The 20,555-nt window shown below is 42.8% G+C and overlaps 1 protein-coding gene across 3 annotated transcripts in view; it reads left to right on the top strand.

The window, feature by feature from the left end:
* DVL1 (dishevelled segment polarity protein 1) overlaps positions 1 to 20,555 on the top strand; it is a 233,975-nt gene that overhangs the window by 14,502 nt on the left and 198,918 nt on the right. The gene's annotated exons all lie outside the window — the stretch shown is intronic.

The raw sequence follows: 20,555 nt of genomic DNA, 5'->3' as shown, positions 1-20,555 counted from the left end.
GGTCTCGGAAAATGACGACGCAAACCAAATTATTATTTTTTTTTTTACGTTCAGATTTTTTAAGGCCACTAATATAATAAAAAACTAGATTATATACTGAAAATAATGTTAGGTTATTTTTACTGCATAATGAACGCTGTAAAGACAAAACCCAGAAACAACTATGGTATGTGGTAAGCAGAATGGTGTCATTCCAAATTACAACTTGTCCCTCGTATAGCTGTCGAGTATAAAAAAAAAAAAAAAAAAAAAAAAGAAAAGAAAAAATTAAACGTTACTGCTCTTTTAAAAAGGAAAGGCGGAAACACCAAAGTGCAAAAATGAAATTGGCAGCATTAAAATGCTGTCAGATGCTCGTCAGCTCGTAAAAAAAAAAAAATAGATCATCGTTAATAGAAATTATAATTAAAAAAATTTAGATTTTTTTATTATATTCAAGTAGCTGAGAAACAAACAAACAAAAATTCCTTCGGGCTGACGTAGTCTATAATTAATGAAATGATATATTTTGTAGACATGCGGTGTCAGTGATGGATGAGAGATGATAAACTGGGGAATTGGGCAGTGACGGAGGAGCCGTTTCTCCAGAACTACTGATGGAGGCTGAGCACTTACTCATTGCTAGTGGTGCATGACGTGAACAGCTGCTGCGTGAAGTCTGAACAATATTTTTCTGCTTTGAAAACAACAGAGAACTGTAGATGATGGCGGGAGTGGCCGATATTTGGCTGTGGACATGATTTGAGGCTTTCTGGGCCTAGTTCTGAACCTGCAATAGGAAAACAGCCAAGCGGGAGACTCGTCTTAATGGGACCCCCAGTTCTCCTATATTCGTGGCATATGTAAGAGACATAGGTGTAATCTTCAGAATACTTCTTTAAGGCCTCATACCCATTGGCGATTAACCCCTTCACTACCCAGGGTGGTTTGCACGTTAACTCCCGGGCCAATGTTTACAATTCTGACCACTGTACCTTTATGAGGCCATAACTCTGGAACGCTTCCATGGATCCCGGTGATTCTGACACTGTTTTCTCGTGACATATTGTACTTCATGTTAGTGGTAAAATTTCATTCATATAACTTGCGTTTATTTGTGAAAAAAATGGAAATTTGGCGAAAATTTTGAGAATTTCGCAATTTTCCACCTTTGAATTTTTATGCTCTTAAATCACAGAGATACGGCACACAAAAAACTTAATAAGTAACATTTCCCACATGTTTACTTTGAGGGGTCTATATAATAGAGAAAATACCCAAAAGTGACACCATTCTAAAAACTGCACCCCTTAAGGTGCTCAAAACCACATTCCAGGAGTTTATTAACCCTTAAAGTGCTTCACAGGAATTTTTTGAATATTTAAAAAAAAAATGAACATTTAACTTTTTTTCACAAAAAAAATAATTCAGGTTCAATTTTTTTTATTTTACCAAAGGTAACAGGAGAAATTGGACTGCAAAAATTATTGTGCAATTTGTCCTGAGTACGCTGATACCTGATATGTGGGGGGGAACCACTGTTTCGGCGCATGGCAGAGCTCAGAAAGGAAGGAGCGCCGTTTGACTTTTACAATGCAAAATTGGCTGGAATTCAGATCGGACACCATGTCACGTTTGGAGAGCCCCTGATGTACCTAAACAGTGGAAACTCCCCACAAGTGACCCCATTTTGGAAACTAGACCCCCCCCAAGGAACTTATCTAGATGTGTGGTGAGCACTTTGAACCCCCAAGGGCTTCACAGACGTTTATAACGCCCAGGCGTGAAAATAAAAAAATCTTTTTTTTTCCACAAAAATGATATTTTTGCCGCCAATTTTTTATTTTCCTAAGGGCAACAAGAGAAATTGGACCCCAAAAGTTGTTTTCCAATTTGTCCTGAGTAGGCTGATACCCTATATGTGGGGGTAAAACACTGTTTGGGCGCATGGCAGAGCTCGGAAGGGAAGGACCACCATTTGACTTTTTCAATGCAGAATTGGCTGGAATTGAGATCAGACGCCATGTTGCGTTTGGAGAGCCCCTGATGTGCCCAAACAGTGGAAACCCCCCAATTCTAACTCCAACCCTAACCCCAACACACCCCTAACCCTAGCCCTAGCCCTAACCCTAATGGGAAAATGGAAATAAATACATTTTTTTAATTTTATTATTTTTCCCTAACTAAGGGGGTGATAACGGGGGGTTTGATTTACTATTTATGGCGGTATTTATATTTGGCAGCTGTCACACGCTAAAAGACGCTTTTTATTGTGAAAATAGTTTTTGCATCACCACATATTGAGAGCTATAATTTGTCCATATTTTGACCCACCGAGTCATGTGAGGTCTTATTTTTTGCGGGACGAGTTGACGTTTTTATTGGTACCATTTTCCGGCACGTGACATTTTTTGATCGCTTTTTATTTTGTTTTTTGGGACGCAGAATTTACAAAAACCAGCGTTTCATGAATTTCTTTTGGGTGGTGCGTTTACGCCGTTCCGCGTGCGATAAAATTGATAAAGCGGTTTTCTTCTTCGGGTCAGTACGGTTACAGCGATATCCCATTTATGTCTTTTTTTATGTTTTGGAGCTTTTATGCAATGAAAACAATTTTATATAAAAAATAATTATTTTTGCATCGCTATTCTGCGAGCTATAACTTTTTAATTTTTTCGCTGATGATGCTGTGTGGTGGCTCGTTTTTTGCGAGACAAGATGACGTTTTCAGCGGTACCATGGATATTTATATGCGTCTTTTTGATCGCGTGTTATTGCACTTTTTGTTCAGCGGTATGATAATAAATCATTATTTTTTGCTTCGTTTTTGATTTTGATTTTTTAAGGGGTTTGCTAAAGGGGTTAACTAATGGGACAGTTTTATAGGGCGGGTCGTTACGGACGCGGCAATACCAAATATTAACGTTAACTACCAGGCCAATTTTTACAATTCTGACCACTGTACCTTTATGAGGTCATAACTCTGGAACGCTTTCATGGATCCCGGTGATTCTGACATTGTTTTCTCGTGACATATTGTACTTCATGTTAGTGGTAAAATTGCATTCAAATAACTTGCATTTATTTGTGAAAAAAACGGAAATTTGGCGAAAATTTTGAAAATTTCGCAATTTTCCAACTTTGAATTTTTATGCCCTTAAATCACAGCGATACGGCACACAAAAAACTTAATACATAACATTTCCCACATGTTTACTTTACATCAGCACAGTTTTGGAACCAAAATTTTTTTTTGTTAGGAAGTTATAAGGGTTAAAAATTGACCAGCGATTTCTCATTTTTGCAACACCATTTTATTTTTAGGGGCCACTTCACATTTGAAGCCACTTTGAGGGGTCTATATGATAGAAAATACCCAAAAGTGACACCATTCTAAAAACTGCACCCCTTAAGGTGCTTAAAACCACATTCAAGAAGTTTATTAACCCTTTAGGTGCGTCACAGGAATTTTTTGAATATTAAAAAAAAAATGAACAGCTAACTTTTTTTCACAAAAAAAATACTTCAGGTTCAATTTTCTTTATTTTACCAAGGGTAACAGGAGAAATTGGACTGCAAGACTTATTGTGCAATTTGTCCTGAGTACGCTGATACCTGATATGTGGGGGGGAACCACTGCTTCGGCGCATGGCAGAGCTCAGAATGGAAGGAGCGCCGTTTGACTTTTTCAATGCAAAATTGGCTGGAATTCAGATCGGACGCCATGTCACGTTTGGCGAGCCCCTGATGTACCTAAACAGTGGAAACCCCCCCAAGTGACCCCATTTTGGAAACTAGACCCCCCAAGGAACTTATCTAGATATGTGGTGAGAACTTTGAACCCACAAGGGCTTCACAGAAGTTTATAACGTACAGCAGTACAATTAAAAAATCATATTTTTTCCACAAAAATGATCTTTTCACCCTCAATTCTTATTTTTCCAAAAGTAACAGGACCCTAAAAGATATTGTGCAATTTATCCTGAGTACGCTGATACCCCACATGTGGGGGTAAACCACTATTTGGGCGTATGGCAGAGCTCGGAAGGGAAGCAGCGCCATTTGACGTTTTTGGCTGGAATTGAGATCGGACACCATGTCGCGTTAGGAAAGCCCCTGATGTACCAAAATAGTAGAAACCCCCCACAAATGACACCATTTTGGAAACTAGACCCCCCAAGGAACTTATCTAGATGTGTGGTGAGCACTTTGAACCCCCCAGTGCTTCACTGAAGTTTATAACGTCCGGGCGTGAAAATAGAAAAATCGTATTTTTTCCACAAACATGATCTTTTAGTCCCCATTTTTTTATTTTCCCAAGGGTAACAGGAGAAATTGGACCCCAAAAGTTGTTGTCCAATTTGTCCTGAGTACGCTGATACCTCATATGTGGGAGAAAACTACTGTATGGGCACACGTCGGGGCTCGGAAGGGAAGTAGTGACGTTTTGGAATGCAGACTTTGATGGAATGGTCTGCGGGTGTCATGTTGCGTTTGGAGAGCCCCTGATGTACCTAAACAGTGGAAACCCCCCACAAGTGACCCCATTTTGGAAACTAGACCCCCTAATGAACTTATCTAGATGTGTGGTGAGCACTTTGAACCCCCCAGTGCTTCACAGAAGTTTATAACGACCGGGCGTGAAAATAAAAATATCGTATTTTTTCAACAAACATCATCTTTTAGTCACCATTTTTTTATTTTCCCAAGGGTAACAGGAGAAATTGGACCCCAAAAGTTGTTGTCCAATTTGTCCTGAGTACGCTGATACCTCATATGTGGGAGAAAACTACTGTATGGGCACACGTCGGGGCTCGGAAGGGAAGTAGTGACGTTTTGGAATGCAGACTTTGATGGATTGGTATGCGGGTGTCATATGCGTTTGGAGAGCCCCTGATGTACCTAAACTATTGAAACTCCCCACAAGTGACCCCATTTTGGAAACTAGACCCCCCACGGAGCTTATCTAGATGTGTGGAGAGCACTTTGAACCCCCAAGTGCTTCACAGAAGTTTATAACGCCTGGGCGTGAAAATAAAGAAAACATTTTTTTCTGCAAAATTATATTTTTGCCCCCAATTTTTTATTTTCCTAAGGGTAACAGGAGAAATTGGACCCCAAAAGTTGTTTTGTAATTTGTCCTGAGTAGGCTGATACCCTACATGTGGGGGTAAAACACTGTTTGGGCACATGGCAGAGCTTGGAAGGGAAGGAGCACCATTTGACTTTTTCAACGCAGAATTGGCTGGAATTGAGATCAGACGCCATGTTGCCTTTGGAGAGCACCTGATGTGCCCAAACAGTGGAAACCCCCAATTATAACTCCAACCCGAACCTCAACACACCCCTAACCCTAATCTGAGCCCTAGCCCTAACCCTAGCCCTAACCCTAGCCCTAACCCTACCCTAACCCTAACCCTAGCGGGAAAATGGAAATAAATACATTTTCTTTTAGTTTTATTATTTTTCCCTAACTAAGGGGGTGATAACGCGGGGTTTGATTTACGATTTATGGCGGTTTTTATGTTTGGCGGCTGTCGCACGCTAAAAGACGCTTTTTATTGTAAAAATAGTTTTTGCATCACCACATATTGTGAGCTATAATTTTTCCGTATTTTGACCCACCGAGTCATGTGAGGTCTTATTTTTTGCGGGACGAGTTGACGTTTTTATTGGTACCATTTTCGGGCACGTGACATTTTTTAATCGCTTTTTATTCCGATTTTTGGGACGCAGAATGAACAAAAACCAGCGTTTCATGAATTTCTTTTGGGGGGTGCGTTTACACCGTTCCGCGTGCGGTAAAATTGATAACGCGTTTTTATTCTTCGGGTCAGTACGGTTACAGCGATACCTCATTTAGGTCTTTTTTTATGTTTTGTCGGTTTTTTGCAATGAAAACTATTTTATATAAAAAATAATTATTTTTGTATCGCTTTATTCTGCGAGCTATAACTTTTTTATTTTTTTGCGGATGATGCTGTATGGTGGATCGTTTTTTGCGGGACAAGATGATGTTTTCAGCGGTACCATGCATATTTATATGCATCTTTTTGATCGCGCGTTATTGCACTTTTTGTTCGGTGGTATGATAATAAATCATTATTTTTTGCTTCGTTTTTTATTTTTATTTTTTAAGGGGTTCGCTAAAGGGGTTAACTAATGGGACAGTTTTATAGGGCAGGTCATTACGGACGCGGCGATACCAAATATGTGTACTTTTATTGTTTTTGTTTTTTTTATTTTGAAAAAATGGATTTATTGGGGAATATTTTTTTTTTTTTTACTGATTTATTTAGCGATTTTTTTTTAAATTATTTTTAACACTTTTTTTTTTTTTTTTTTTACTTTATTACCTTGTCCCAGGTGGGACATCACTGTCCTGTGACAGATCGCTGATCTGTCACATCACAGATCACTGTGACAGATCAGCGATCTGTCACAGGCACTGCTGCAGACTTCCTCATGCCTGCGCTTTGCAGGCAGTGAGGAAGTCAGCTCCCTGCAGGCCCCCGTCGCCATCTTGGATCCGGGGGCCTGTAGGGAAAGAGCCCCCCGCAGCAGCGCTGCACATTGCGCTGCCGTGGGGGGCTCAGGGAAGCACGGAGGGAGCCCCCTCCCTGCCGATGCTTCCCTTTAACCCCCGGTACACCGCGATCGCGTTTGATCGCGGTGTGCAAGGGGTTAACGTGTCGGGGGCGGTCCATGACCGCCCCTGACACATTGTGCCGGGTGTCAGCTATGATAATTAGCTGACACTCGGCCGCGATCAGCGGCGCTCACCACGTGGGCGCCGCTGATCGCGATGACGTAATATTCCGTCCATGGTAATTAGGTCCATGGTCACATGGACGGAATATTACGTCAATTGTAGGTAAGGGGTTAATCTGCGGTTTTTGCAAAATCCGTGCGGATTAATCCGCAGCGGATTCCGCAGCGTCTGCACACACCCTTAGTGGTCTTAATCATTAATTCCGAAGCTACTGCCATACATGGAGAAAAGCGACAAAGCTAATTAGAAGAACTATACTGCATTATTAATTGGAGGTATTTGCTAATATTGTTATTATTATTACACCTTCTACATATTGGGATAGGATCTTGGAGATGGGAATACCCCTTTAACTATAAGGAAACTCTTTATCCCCATAGTGTATACATAAAAAACATAGTTTAGCTGAGGGAGAAAATGGTGTCTTATGGAGGCACCCAGGGTGAGGCCGTAACGCGCACGCATAGTGCACCTCACCTCTGTGAATGCAGTTTCAGAATTGTTCAGAATAAGTCGATAGAAAATATTTTTCTTTCCGGAAAATAAAAAAAATAAATAATTTTTTGTTTTATTTTTCGTGATCTTTCACAATTGCTCTCAGTACCGTAGAACTCTTCCTTTGAGGTTATATTCTGCGTGCATTGTGTGCTCTGAATACACGCGCGTCATCCCGCTCTCAGCTGTCCTTGAGCAGGAGGCTTTCAAATCTCTCATTTATCTTCTATTTATACAAAACTATTTTGGCTTTGAGTAAATGAATGGAGTACATGATCTGACCTGCAGCCCGGATTGCTGTAAATATATGGGTGCAAAGAATAAAAAGACCAGGAATAAAAGCTCAAAAACAAAAAAAAAAACAAGATGAAAATCTCAAGAAAAGAGAAGCCCACATTGCTGTGCCCTTGTGGCCTCATGTCTAACATAGCTGTAGATGTTGGGGTGGTCTACAGATACAAGAACTGCCTGTGGTACCAATCATAAACATAGCTGTAGATGTTGGGGTGGTCTACAGATACAAGAACTGCCTGTGGTACCAATCATAAACATAGCTGTAGATGTTGGGGTGGTCTACAGATACAAGAACTGCCTGTGGTACCAATCATAAACATAGCTGTAGATGTTGGGGTGGTCTACAGATACAAGAACTGCCTGTGGTACCAATCATAACTATTTTTTTATCAGTGAAATAAAGGGAACATGTAAGTGAGCCGGGTTTATATTGGCAATATGTTAGACGTGAAAATGCAAACTTTCATCCTTGCAGGAGCCTCACTAGAGATTATTAGTGTATAGACTCACATACAGTGTAAAGGAAATGTTTCATCAGAATAGAAACCATTATTTAAATTAGTTTTTTTTAGTTAAACATATTTTTTTAACTTTCTTAATTTTTTTAAAGATTTTTTTATATTAAAATTTGAATTATATTAGAACTCTAAGGCTGTGTGCACACGCTGCGGATTAGGTGCGGATTCATCCGCGCGGATTTTGTAAAATCCGCAGGTGAAACCGCAGGTCAAAAGACCTGCGGTTTTACCTGCGGATTGCTCTGCGGTTTTGCCCTGCGGTTTTTCATCTCCTCAATAGAGGAGATGGCAAACCGCAGGAGAATCCGCAGAAAGAATTGACATGTCAATTCTTTCTGCGGATTGAAAACCGCAGATAATCCGCGCGGAAAATTCTGCACCGTCTGCACTGCGGTTTTTGATTCCCATAGGGAATCATGGTACTGTACACCGCAGCAAAAACTGCTGCGGGTCCGCAGCGGCCAAAACCGCTGCGGAACCGCAGCAAAATCCGCAGCGTGTGCACACAGCCTAAGGCTGAAGTCACACTAACCTTCCCAAAATACGGTCCGTAGTTTACTTGCGTAATACGGATGAATGACCTCTAAATAGTGCTCCGTAGGTCATCCGTAAGCAGGGTGAGGTCGCGTATTTTGCGCATGTCTGCATCCGTATGCAATCCGTATGGCGAGATTTTCTCGCAGGCTTGCAAAATGGACATTTAACGGTTTTCAGGCCTGCAAACAATTTAAATCATTAGCCTGCACCCTATTTAGACACTCAGAAACAGGTGGCTGCCTCCATTCTGTACATTTGTCACCTTGCTTTCACGAGGTGTGTTGGTGTTCTTTGTGCAGCATGGCAGAGGGTCTGCGATTCAATACAACTGAGCAGGTTCTCTTTATCTGGCTTTTGTCACGGCGCTTTGGGCAACCATATCCTGTGATAGTGGATCTGCGGAGGAGGAGACGCATGTGGGTACATCCACTTTTCAGGCAACGACTCACCAGAGGTCATTTTCACCGCCTCTATTCGTCTCTGCGGGAGCATCCGGAGAAATTTTACCAGTACTGTCGAATGAGCATTTCCACATTTGATCGCCTCTTGGAGACCGTGCGCCCTGGGATAACTTTTCAGGACACTATGATGCGCAAAGCCATATCTGCAGAGGAGCGACTTCTACTCACAATACGGTATGTACTACACAACCACATTCTCTATGTTCATAATGTGTGTGTTAATTTATGTTTTTTGCCCTTCTTGGACAAAGTTGAATGCCATCATCTTACTCCAAATATGAAGCACTTGACACAGCAGAATGTTACATCTAATATGTCCTGCATATCACTTAGTCATTGTGCCACCAAATATGTGTGTGTTCTTCTCTATCATTTCCTAACAAGTTTGGTCGGCATGTAAATGATTTTTTTTTTACTTTAGCCATTCTAAACTTTACTATTTCTGTTGTTCTACAGCTTCCTGTCCACTGGCCTGTCTTATGCCGCCCTCCACCATGAGTTTCTCATTGGAAAGTCAACCATTTCAGGCATAGTGAGGTCTACATGTGCACAAATCTGGACAAGACTCCATCAAGTGGTCATGCCCGAGCCCAGGATGGAAGACTGGTTAAGCATATCAAGGGACTTTGAGGAGGACTGCCAGTTTCCAAATTGTATTGGGGCCCTGGATGGCAAACATATCAGGGTGCATAAGCCGCCGAACTCTGGCTCCCAATTCTTCAATTATAAACAATACTTTTCTGTTGTATTGTTGGCTCTGGTAGACCCTCAATACAAGTTTATAATTGTTGACATTGGGGCCTATGGAAGGACGGGAGACTCTAGAGTCTTCAATACTTCCATAATGGCTCGGCGGCTACGCACCAACCAGTTGGATCTACCACCACCGCGCCAGCTACCAGGCTCCCCCGAACAATCAGTCCCTTATGTCCTTGTGGCAGATGAGGCCTTTCAGTTATCACGTAATGTCATGAGGCCATATCCCCGGCGCAACCTTGACCACAGGCGCAGAATTTTTAACTTGCGCCTATCACGTGCTAGGCGACTGGTGGAGTGTTCCTTTGGGATTCTTTGTGCCAAATGGCGAGTACTCCAGTCTGCCATTCAGTTGAGTGAGCAAAATGTGAATGAAGTTGTGAAAGCCTGTGTTGTTCTGCATAACTTCACCAGGATCCATGATTGTTCCTCCTCTGATGGTGTTGTGCGTAGGCCGGACAATGTGCGCAGGGTGAGACCACCTATCAACCCTCAACGTAGACTGCTCTCTGGCCTCAAAGTGCGTGATATATTCACTAATTACTTTATCTCACCTGAGGGGGCAACTTCTTGGCAAGAGAATGCTGTGTCTATGTTATAATTTGTTGCTTTAAGTGTGTCTAAATATATATTACTCAAGCCTTTATGATTCTATGAGTGTTTCTTTGCATTGGTTGGTGTCTGTTAGTATGTTGTGAGGGATTGTGAAAAATCACACAGAGACGTTAACTAGAGTAGACAAATATTTAGTTTTGTCCTTTTTTTCGCTTAAAGGCAAACATAATTTTGCCATGACACAAATTTGGCAATGGCCAAAATGACCCTTTGTGCCTTCTTTAACTTGTTGTAAAATGAACATAACAGAACAAAACAGCCACAAACATTAGGCCAAAAAAACATTGCTGCATCACTAGATTAACCTTGATTAGGCAACAAAAGGTGAGCTCCATCACCAAAATAAAGGCAACGAGATAACACTCACATTTCCACATAATGTTAGCCAAACATAGAAAGATTCCACCATGACAGGCAAGGCTACCTCACAGCTTTCACACAGATATTACCTGTCTGTAGAACAGACAATATTTAAGCATGCTATACCGGAAAGGATGAAAATACAAAACTCACTTGTTAAGACATAGAGAAAGCGGGTTATTCTGAATGCTTGTCGCCTAGAAATTTTGTCCTAGACATTGCTAACAAAAAAGGTGACCACTTAACTAAAGGCCCCGTCTCACTAAGCAATCTCGGTAGCGAGATCGCTGCTGAGTCACAACTTTAGTGACATAACAGCGATCTCACCAGCGAGATCACTGTGTGTGACAGCGATCAGCCCCCCTGCCGGTATCGCTGATCGCTGCAAGAAACCTCTGGACATTTCTTTGGTCGCTGGTCTCCCGCTGGCCAGCACGCATCGCTGTGTGTGACAGCGGGAGACCAGCGATCAGGAGTAAAAAAATAATAAAAAAAATAAAAAATATAGTTATTCTCACCTTCTGATGTCCCATTCAGCCATCCTGCCTCTCTCCACGCTCCGGTCCCAGTGATCCTTTGCATGAATGACCGCGAGACTTTGTTATCCCTCGAGACCGTGACATCTCGCGGTCATTCGTGCAAAGGATCACTGGGACCGGAGCGTGGAGAGAGGCAGGATGGCTGCGTGGGACGTCGGAAGGTGAGAATAACTATATTTTTTATTTTGATACTATTTTCTACAGCGATAGCCAGCGATGCCGGGCGCTCGGCATCGCTGTGCTGATCGCTGGTGAAGCTGTCTGTGTGACAGCTCACCAGCGATCACATAGCGACTTACTAGCGATCCTGACACCTTCATATCGGTGTCGGGATCGCTGGTGAGTCGCTTAGTGTGACGGGGCCTTAAGGCGAGCACGCCTTTCCTATGCGTTTGCAAGTGAGTAGTGTATTTTCATCCTTTCAGTTTACAGCATAGCGCATTTAAAGATTCTCTTTTCTACATACATGTAATATCTGTCTGAAAGGCGTGAGGTAGCGTTGCCTGTCATGATGGATTGTTTCATATGTTTGGAAAACATTATTTAAAAATGTGAATGTTACATTATGTTCTAAATGTTGGTGAAAGAGAACACCTGTTTTTTGTTTTAGATTAGGAGCACCAGTTACATCTGACTGGACATCTCCAACCATCAGAATCATAAATCCTCATATGTTGGGGAAGGGGAACGTGGATCAACAGCCTGTGGGTGCTGCTGGACATTGTGGCCAACATCGCCCTGTGTGGGGCCATACTGGTGCCCATGATGCTGGAATTGTCCAGCCTCCTGGGACTGTTGGGGATACTGGCCAGAGTACTGATAATGGTGAGGGGCTTCTTGTTGGCTCTGGTAGGCCCGTGGCTCATACCCACCAAGATAGCCAGATCGTCCCCAACCAGGTTGGGACCAGCCTCCAACACTGGGTGGGTACAAGTGGCCATATTGGTGGGGTTGGCTTGAGGAAGACATTTGGTGCTGTGGTATAGACGGTTGGGTAGGGGGAGGAAGGGGTTGAGGTGTTGGCCCATGTATTAGGGGCTGTTCAGACCCTGCTTGAGCAAGCATCTGTGTAGATGGTCTCATGCGCATTAAATTTCGTGGTGAGAGCTGCCACCTCTCCAGAAATTCAAAAACCTCATATGGGGTATTGGGGGGGGTGCTTGCATCAAGCAGGATCTGAATACATCCCCTAATACGGAGCCTGACCTCACGGGTAAGGGCACGGAGATAAAGGGTGACGCTACGTGCATAGGCCTCCTCACCATCATCTGTTGTTACTCTGGACAAATAATTTAGGACCCCTGTGTCCACATTGGTCCTACTCTCTTGAAGAGTGACCTGGCGCCTTCTTCTTGTTCGCCGTGATACTACAGCAGCCTGTGGGGAGGACCTGATCTGGGCAGTTGGGCTGCTGCTCAAGTTGCCCGGCTCTTCCAGGATGGGTGAGGTGGCAGCAGCAGACCGTCCTGGTGGTGTGGTGTGTAGGGCAGCCATTGTGTGGTCTTGTGATGCCTCATCTTCAGCCATCCTTCTTGTAGGGGGAGAAGATGGGCCAGCCATCTCATCCCCTACAGGATCTATAATGGGCTCTGCCTCTGAGGCCGTTCCTCGATCCGTAAGGTTGGATTGAGTTCTGTTATGAAATAGAACAGAGGCAAAAATACATCAATATTTTTGTCCCTGTAAAGTATTTGTGTAATGTTTTTGTGTCATGTGGTGTGACCTATGTACTTACGGTCTCAGATCCAGAATTGGGGCGAGGAAGTTCAGCCGGTCATAGTAGATATATTTTCTCTTGATATGCCCAGCATCCCCACTCCTGGACCGCTGCTGGCGTTCCCGGCGAAACTGGTCCCGGATGCTTCGCCAGCGTTTCATCACATCTTCCACTGCAATGTGACAGGAAATATTGTCAAAATCACATATTTGAGAGGTAACATTTTCTAACAGTAGTCTGGGCATGGGGCCTTCTGGGGTGTGCGTTCTACCCATGGTGGCATATGTAATTGGGCCGATACACAGGGTCTCATTAGCTCCACTTAAACTAATTTTATTGGCTAGGAGGATGAGGAGCTTGTGGCCTAAACCCCTAATTATGGCTGTGTGAAGCCACGTGTCACATCCAAATGTAACGGCCTCATGAGGCTAATAAAATTACATGCCCAGGAAGGGGGGTGCTGATTGTAGAATCATTTTTAAGCGCGCGCTAAGGCTAATGATGTTTTTATGGTTGCACTTACGAATTTTATGCTGCTCATCACGTGGTCTGTCACCAAAGTCATGGTACATCTGGCGACAGATGCGCCTCCATGACGCCTCCTTTCTTGTCCGGTTCGCATAGTTTGCGTCGCGTGGGTCCCATATTTCGGGACGCTCCTGCACCAGCACAATGAGCATCTCTACATTAATATATGTGGACGCCATGCTGCTGCTGTACTCCGTGGAGGCGTACTTCCTGGATGTCTGGAGCGCTTTTTGAGCTCATTTGCATGTCTAGGCTTCCTGATGATGGATTGGCCCATTTCCTGCTCACCAGCCAAAAGACCTGCGTATTGCTCGCAGGTCACACGTGTGTTCCGTGTGTAATCCGTATTTTTTGCGCACCCATAGACTTGCATTGGCGTACTACGGGCGTAGTACGCTGACAATCGCAGCATGCTGCGAGTGGCACGGAGTGTAGAATGCGGATGAGAAATATACGGCTGGTGCGAGTGACCCCATAGAAAATCATTTGTCCTTGTGTAATGCGTGCTTTTTGCGCCTCTCACGCTCCCGTATTCCTCGCCAGTGTGACCCCGGCCTTAGGGTGTGTGTACACGCTGCAGATTCTGCTGCGGATCCGCAACGGTTTTGGTCCTGCGGATCCGCAGCAGTTCCTGCTGCATTGTACAGTACCATAATATCCTATGGGAAATGGAAACCGCAGTGCAGACGGTGCGGATTTTTCCACTCGGATTTGCTGCGGTTTCTAATCCGCAGAAAGAATTAACATGTCAATTCTTTCTGCGGATTCCGCTGCAGTTTACCATCTCCTCCATTGTAGAGGTGATAAACTGCAGGGCAAAACCGCAGGCTAATCCGCAGATAAGCTGCAGGTCTTTTGACCTGCGGATTTACCTGTGGATTTTGCTAAATCCGCGCGGATCAATCCGCAGCAGAATCCGCAGCATGTGCACGTACCCTCACTTCCTGTCCTTTTAGGAAATACACATATACATTAGCAGCAACAGTTGCTGAGTTGGACCCTATAATTTGCATTAAAGCATCTAATGTGCGTGTGTAAGGGTATGTGTGCACGTTGCGGATTTGCTTTTGTAAAATTCTGCACAGATTCTTCCACTGCAGAAAAAGCAATTGAAAATCTGCGCAGTTTTTATGTGGTTTTAAAGAGGATTTTCATGTGGTTTTCTCAACGGATTTGCAAGCTAAATAAAGATATATTATTTAACAAAAAAAAGAATTATGATGTCATTTCCTTGTCCAACCTCTTCTTTTTCATTCTCCATTGAAGACCATAATATCATTACAAACCATGTTCAAATATAATGTTTACACACACAAAACAAATATAAGTGAATATATTGCATATATATAGTGTATATATACATATTTATATACACATATACATATATATACATGTGTATATATATATATATATATATATATGCATGTGTCAGCCAGATACCCTCATTAATAAAATGCTACATGAAGAGTTAAATAAAAGACACACACACACACACACACACAATTTGCATGAAATGCAATATCTGTTTATTTTTCTAAAACATTTTTTAAAAAATTGCGTGGGCTCCCGCATAATTTTCATAACCATCAGAGGGAAAACTATTTTGGGAAGGAGCCAATAGCCATAAAGGTTCCCAGGCTATTAATATCAGCTCATATATGTTTGCTTAGCCTTTACTGGCAAGTTTACAGGGGAACCCCAGAAAAAAATTGACATGGGGTCCCCCTATAAAATCGAACCAGCAAAGGCTAGGTAGACAGTCGCGGACTTATATTTTTAGCCTGGGAAGGTGCTATGTATATTGGCATCCCCACAGGCTTAAAATATCAGCTCTCGGCTGCCTCAGAAATGGCGCATCTTATAGATGCACCAATTCTGCCACTTAGCCTTGCTCTTCCCACTTGCCCTGTAGCGGTGGCAAGTGGGGTAATATTTGTGGGGTTGCTGTCACCTGTGTATTGTCCGTTGACATCAAGCTCACGGATTAGTAATGGAGAAGCGTCAATAAGACACCTACAGTATTGATTACTAATCCTATGGTTATATGGTAAATAAAGACACAGCCAGAATAAAGTCCTTTAATTGAAATAATCACACAGACTCCATTATTGAATCTTAACCCCTTCACCTTCAAGGGTGGTTTGCACGTTCATGACCGGGCCAATTTTTACAATTCTGACCACTGTACCTTTATGAGGTCATAACTCTGGAACGCTTCTATGGATCCCGGTGATTCTGACATTGTTTTCTTGTGACATATTGTACTTCATGTTAGTGGTAAAATTTCATTCAAATAACTTGCGTTTATTTGTGAAAAAAAACGGAAATTTGGCAAAAATTTTGAAAATTTCGCAATTTTCCAACTTTGAATTCTTATGCCCTTAAATCACAGAGATACGGCACACAAAAAACTTGATAACTAACATTTCCCACATGTTTACTTTACATCAGCACAATTTTGGAACCAAAATTTTTTTTTGTTAGGAAGTTATAAGGGTTAAAAGTTGACCAGTGATTTCTCATTTTTACAACACCATTTTATTTTTACGGACCACATCACATTTGAAGCCACTTTGAGGGGTCTATATGATAGAAAATACCCAAAAGTGACACCATTCTAAAAACTGCACCCCTTAAGGTGCTCAAAACCACATTCAAGAAGTTTATTAACCCTTTAGGTGCGTCACAGGAATTTTTTTGAATATTTAAAAAAAAATGAACATCTAACTTTTTTTCCACAAAAAAAATACCTCATGTTCAATTTTTTTTATTTTACCAAGGGTAACAGGAGAAATTGGACTGCAAAAGTTATTGTGCAATTTGTCCTGAGTACGCTGATACCTGATTTGTGGGGGGGGAACGACTGTTTCGGCGCATGGCAGAGCTCAGAATGGAAGGAGCGCCGTTTGACTTTTTCAATGCAAAATTGGCTGGAATTCAGATCGGACGCCATGTCACGTTTGGAGAGTCCCTGATGTACCTAAACAGTGGAAACCCCCTACAAGTGACCCCATTTTGGAAACTAGACCCCCCAAGGAACTTATCTAGATATGTTGTGAGAACTTTGAACCCACAAGGGCTTTACAGAAGTTTATAACGTACAGCGGTACAATTAAAAAATCATATTTTTCCACAAAAATGATCTTTTCACCCCAATTTTTATTTTCCTAAGGGTAACAGGACCCTAAAAGTTATTGTGCAATTTGTCCTGAGTATGCTGATACCCCACATGTGGGGGTAAACCACTATTTGGGCGCATGGCAGAGCTCGGAAGGGAAGCAGCGCCATTTGACGTTTTTGGCTGGAATTGAGATCGGACATCATGTCGCGATTGGAAAACCCCTGATGTACCAAAACAGTGGAAACCCCCCACAAATGACACCATTTTGGAAACTAGACCCCCTAAGGAACTTATCTAGATGTGTGGTGAGCACTTTGAACCCCCCAGTGCTTCACAGAAGTTTATAACGCCCGGGCGTGAAAATAAAAAATTCGTCTTTTTTCCACAAACATGATCTTTTAGTCACCATTTTTTTTTATTTTCCCAAGGGTAACAGGAGAAATTGGACCCCAAAAGTTGTTGTCCAATTTGTCCTGAGTATGCTGATACCCCATATGTGCGAGAAAACTACTGTATGGGAACACGTCGGGGATCGGAAGGGAAGTAGTGACGTTTTGGAATGCAGACATTGATGGAATGGTCTGCGGGTGTCATGTTGCCTTTGGAGAGCCCCTAATGTACCTAAACAGTGGAAACCCCCCACAAATGACCCCATTTTGAAAACTAGACCCCCTAAGGAACTTATCTAGATGTGAGGTGAGCACTTTGAACCCCCAAGGGCTTCACAGAAGTTTATAATGCCAGGGCATGAAAATAAAAAAATCGTATTTTTTCCACAAACATGATCAATTAGTCCCCAATTTTTTTATTTTCCCAAGGGTAACAGGAGAAATTGAACCCCAAAAGTTGTTGTCCAATTTGTCCTGAGTACGCTGACACCCCATATGTGGGAGAAAACTACTGTATGGACACACGTCAGGGCTCGGAAGGGAAGTAGTGACGTTTTGGAATGCAGACTTTGATGGAATGGTCTGCCGGTGTCATGTTGCCTTTGGAGAGCCCCTAATGTACCTAAACAGTGGAAACACCCACAAATGACCCCATTTTGGAAACGAGAACCCCTAGGGAACTTATCTAGATGTGTGATGAGCACTTTGAACCCCCAGGGGCTTCACAGAAGTTTATAATGCCAGGGCATGAAAATAAAAAAATGGTATTTTTTCCACAAAAATGATCAATTAGTCCCCAATTTTTTCATTTTCCCAAGGGTAACAGGAGAAATTGGACCGCAAAAGTTGTTGTCCAATTTGTCCTGAGTACGCTGACACCCCATATGTGGGAGAAAACTACTGTATGGACACACGTCGGGGCTCGGAAGGGAAGCAGTGCCATTTTGGAATGCAGACTTTGATGGAATGGTCTGCGGGTGTCATGTGCGTTTGGAGAGCCCCTGATGTACCTAAACTATTGAAACTCCCAACAAGTGACCCCATTTTGGACACTAGACCCCCCCACGGAACTTATCTAGATGTGTGGTGAGCACTTTGAACCCCCAAGTGCTTCACAGAAGTTTATAACGCTCGGACGTGAAAATAAAAAAATCATTTTTTTCCACAAAAATGATATTTTTGCCCCCAATTTTTTATTTTCCTAAGGGTAACAGGAGAAATTGGACCCCAAAAATTGTTTTGCAATTTGTCCTGAGTAGGCTGATACCCTACATGTGGGGGTAAAACACTGTTTGGGCGCATGGCAGAGCTTGGAAGGGAAGGAGCACCATATGACTTTTTCAACTCAGAATTGGCTGGAATTGAGATCAGACGCAATGTTGCATTTGGAGAGCACCTGATGTGCCCAAACAGTGGAAACCCCCAATTCTAACTCCTACCCGAACCCCAACACGCCCCTAACCCTAATCTCAGCCCTAACCCAAGCCCTAACCCTAGCCCTAGCCCTAACCCTAGCCCTAACCCTAGCCCTAATGGAAAAATGGAAATAAATACATTTTTTTAATTTTATTATTTTTCCCTAACTAAGGGGGTGATAACGGGGGGTTTGATTTACTATTTATGGCGGTTTTTATTTTTGGCAGCTGTCGCACGCTAAAAGACGCTTTTTATTGTAAAAATAGGTTTTGCATCACCACATATTGAGAGCTATAATTTTTCCGTATTTTGACCCACCGAGTCATGTGAGGTCTTATTTTTTGCGGGACGAGTTGACGTTTTTATTGGTACCATTTTCGGGCACGTGACATTTTTTGATCGCTTTTTATTCCGATTTTTGGGACGCAGAATGAACAAAAACCAGCGTTTCATGAATTTCTTTTGGGGGAGTGCGTTTACACCGTTCCGCGTGCGGTAAAATTGATAAAGCGGTTTTATTCTTCGGGTCAGTACGGTTACAGCGATACCTCATTTAGGTCGTTTTTTTATGTTTTGTCGGTTTTATGCAATGTAAACTATTTTATATAAAAAATAATTATTTTTGCATCGCTTTATTCTGCGAGCTATAACTTTTTTATTTTTTCGCTGATGATGCTGTGTGGCAGCTCTTTTTTTGCGGGACAAGATGACGTTTTCAGCGGTACCATGGATATTTATATGTGTCTTTTTGATCGCGCGTTATTACACTTTTTGTTTGGCGGTATGATAATAAATCATTATTTTTTGCTTCGTTTTTTATTTTTATTTTTTAAGGGGTTCGCTAAAGGGGTTGACTAATGGGACAGTTTTATAGGGCGGGTCGTTACGGACGCGGCGATACCTAATATGTGTACTTTTATTGTTTTGGTTTTTTTTTATTTTCAAAAAATGAATTTATTGGGGAATATTTTTTTTTTTTTACTAATTTATTTGGCGATTTTTTTAAACTTATTTTTACACTTTTTTTTTTTTTTTTTTTTTTTTTTACTTTATTACATAGTCCCAGGTGGGACATCACTGTCCTGTGACAGATCGCTGATCTGTCACATCACAGATCACTGTGACAGATCAGCAATCTGTCACAGGCAGTGCACAAGGCTACCTCATGCCTGCGCTTTGCAGGCACTGAGGAAGCCAGCTTCCTCCAGGCCCCCGAAGGCCCCCGTTGCCATCTTGGATCCGGGGGCCTGGAGGAAAGGAGTCCCCCGCTGCAGCGCTGCACATTGCGCTGCCGTGGGGGGTTCAGGGAAGCATGGAGGGAGCCCCCTCCCTGCCGATGCTTCCCTTTAACTCCCGGTACACCGCGATCGTGTTTGATCGCGGTGTGCAAGGGGTTAACGTGTCGGGGGCGGTCCGTGACCGCCCCTGACACATAGTGCCGGGTGTCAGCTGTGATAATCAGCTGACACCCGGCCGCGATCAGCGGCGCTCACCACGTGGGCGCCGCTGATCGCGCTAGACGTACTATCCCGTCCATGGGCATAGGGGCCCGGGTCCCATGGACGGGATAGTACGTCTGATGTCAGGAAGGGGTTAATTTACTATACTTACTGCATCACCTAATTTCCGAATCCCTCGATCTCCTGCAACAAAAATAAAATAATAAACCAATATAAATACTCCCTGTCCGCCGTAGTCCATTTACTGAGTGTCCCAGGATGATCTCACGTATAGAACAGTCACATCAGGAGATGTGATCGCTCTACTCGGCCTCCGGTGATACACTGACAAGAGGAATCGCTCCTGCAATACATCACTGAGAGTTCATCGGAGTTTGTGCTCTCACTTACGGCACCGCTGCGTGAGAATTGAAAATGAATTGGGTCGAGAGACCCGTGGCTGGTCCAGACATCACAATTTGTGCTTGGACCATGAATGTTAGAATGTCAAACTGACCTTAGTCCACATTTGACCCTTTAACAGTCTTTTAACATGTTTAGACAGCTAGTTCACGGTTCTTGGCACTTGTTTGGTTGGTAAAAGACCTTGGTTTTTTGT

Source organism: Dendrobates tinctorius, unplaced genomic scaffold (genome assembly GCF_039654945.1).
Source record: "Dendrobates tinctorius isolate UK_male_01 unplaced genomic scaffold, ASM3965494v1 ptg000086l, whole genome shotgun sequence".
NCBI classification, from domain to species: Eukaryota; Metazoa; Chordata; class Amphibia; order Anura; family Dendrobatidae; genus Dendrobates; species Dendrobates tinctorius.
Note: the sequence above shows the minus strand (reverse complement) of the source record. Positions and strands in the feature narration are given on the sequence as shown.